We start from the raw sequence: 3088 nt of genomic DNA on the forward strand, positions 1-3088 counted from the left end.
ACACTTGCTACACACGAGTCATTTGAGCGCCAGGAAAAGTAAGACAACAGGCTTAGATAAAATGGGGAACGGAAGTACAGTGGAACCTTGGTATAACAATGATGGTGGGATCAGCCAAAAATCCCTGTTATAGCGGAGTCAAGGGAAATAACCCAAATGGCCTAAATCACCATCATTTAAAATGATGTAGCATAGAGTAGTTAGTAGTCTATACATGTCCACATACTCTCTCTCTCTCTCTCTCATACAAACACACAGATCATTCATGAACTAGGCCTAGCCCAGTGCTTGGTTGCCTTTAGCTGTAGGATTAGCTGAGCATAATGTAGGCTAAATATATTGTATTTGGAGATAGTGAATGGGTTTCGCACCCCTGTTATAATCGATTAGGCTCATAAAGTCCTGCTATAGCCAGTAAATTTTACTAAAGGCAAAGAGGGAGAAAAAAACGGTGCTTGTTATATACGGACCTGTTATACCAAGGTTCCACTGTAGATGATTGGGAAGATAAAAAATTACCCTCATTAAAAAACAAAACAGTGGTCATACCCCAATGATATGCCGTGATCCCCAACCAAAAATCATTATTTGAGCAACATATCAAATAACATACCATTAGCAAAAGAGAATGATTTAAAGGCCAAAAATTATCATCTCTCACAAAACATAAATCCACCCGACTGTCCCTCTAAGCAAAAAACTCAAGACAGGGCTCAGATGAAACCTTTTAAGTCTCATACCAGAACAAAGACCAAAGCTGTATAGAAAGGACAAAAAAATATGAACCCACCAACCCATGGAGGGCCACCGTTTTCCCCACCCCGAATGGGAATTTCATCCATCAAATAAAATAATAAGATTTAATATTTTATGAAAAAAACGAACACTTGGTATTACAAGAAAACAAATGATTCACTAGCACCTGGACAATTAATATATTAATTAACAATGTCTAACCTATTTAAGATCATGTCAGACGAGAATAGAGTCGATTTTATGAGGCATCAATCAGAGGTCAGAAATGATTGGTTTAATACTGCATCAAATCACTATTAACTAAAATTAAAATCATTGTCATCTGACCCTCTTAAAACGGGCCTTCTCAAAGTGTGGTCAGGACCATGCAACAAATGGGCCTTACAATACAGTAATCATCGATTTCTGCTCACCTGATTTCTGTATGCATTGTATTACTGCACGCTAATACTGGGTGGTGAAATTTTTCTCTCCATAATATGTCTCCATAACTGCACGCAAGGTTTGGATAACTGTACACTCTGCTTTCGCCATTCTACTTTTCCCAATCGATATATTCTTACAACCAGTGTAAATCAATGGCAATGGAAACATACGTTCACATACCATAATTTATCGGGGACATCTGATAGCGCCATAACGTTGTTACGAAGACTGATTTCGTGTGAATCACAGTGAATCTTCGTCGTTTGCCAGGCCATGCGAGGTGTCATAATCATAATGTTAGTGAGAGTTTACACCACTCAGCCATCAATCTTCTACTTTTCCCATTAGAATATTGTTTTACGACCTGTATAAATCAATGACAATGGAAATACACTTTCATACACCATAAATTATCAGAAACCTGCGATATCAGGCAAGGTGTCATAACGTTATTGGGAGTTCACACCTCTCCGATGATTGCAACCTATTTGGAATTGCAAGCTTGTGCTGGGTTGAAGCATTGTTTTATGGGGAATGTGCATGGTCAAGACTCAAAATTGAGTAAACTGTCGCATGTCATTAACGCATTGCCCTGAACACTCCATTAATTGGTGTTTAAATGTATTTGTGGCCAGTACAAAATGAGTTGTCCTAATGATTGGCTGAAAGCAATGAATCAGTTTTCAATTACCTTTTCTGTAAAATTTATAAATATTATGAGCTTTGTCATTCATGTACCATTGTTCAATTATCAACAACATGGCAACCAAGAACAAGAATATCACTTTTGATGTTAAGCTAAAAACCATTAGCGAATTGGAAGTAGAAAGTCAACACAACTTTGCGAAAACTGTGTTTCAAGACCAGTCATTTCCAGATTATTTATTGACGTCAGCAAGGATTGTCTCCTTTCAGACATCGGATAACTGCACGCTTTTCAGCTCTCCCGAGCACAATGCAGAAAAGAGACGACTGCCCTGCCGTACTCTGGAAAAACCCATATTTAAAAATTTGGCCAGAAAACTCGTCCTTCAAATATTGAAGTCCCAGGTTTGAGAGTTTTTGCCAAGATGAGGTTATTTAAATTGATCAATATTTGAAGGACGAGTTTTCTGGCCAAATTTTTCAATATGGGTTTTTCCAGAGTACGGCAGTACTGTATCTAGCTGAGCATTACTTTCACCCAATGGATTGATTACTTTTCATCATGAACACATAACACAGATAGTAAAACGTAATGACCAAACTTCAACACCGCATTTATATTATATTATATTCATATAGATGATAGTGATAGTTACCACTGTGATCTAATTTTCTGTCACTTGCTTGTTGAAGATGCCCCCCCCCCCCCCCTCCCACTCCCTAAGCTCACATATATACACAAGGTAGTTCATTTCAAGAATACTAAATTGAACGATTGTATTTGTTATCATTTACTACAATTATTACAACTAGATTACATCTAGTAATATATATATATGTACCTATGGATATAATCAGTCAAAGATAAGATCTATCTGTAAATAACAAGTGAAAAAAAAATATATATATAACACTAACAATAAAAATAACAATAAAAATAATAATAATAATAAAAAATAATAATAATAATAATAATAATAATAATAATAATAATAATAATAATAAATCTGAATATTTGAAAAGAAAATTTTGAATATTCAGAATAAAAAATATAACAAACCAAATTTTTTTAATCCACTGAATTACGCCTTAAGACAAAGCAAAAATTATAAATATGACAAAAGCCTTTTTTAAAAAGTTATTTAACTTTTAAATGAAATGATCAACAGGTTCATAAAGAGATCACCTGACATAAATCAAGGGAAGAAAAACAGAAAATCACAATTTGCCTGTTGTGGGAAAAAAACCCAAAAAAACGTAC

Source organism: Berghia stephanieae, chromosome 3, assembly GCF_034508935.2.
Source record: "Berghia stephanieae isolate SIO BIC M18660-M18661 chromosome 3, UCSD_Bste_1.3, whole genome shotgun sequence".
NCBI classification, from domain to species: domain Eukaryota; kingdom Metazoa; phylum Mollusca; class Gastropoda; order Nudibranchia; family Aeolidiidae; genus Berghia; species Berghia stephanieae.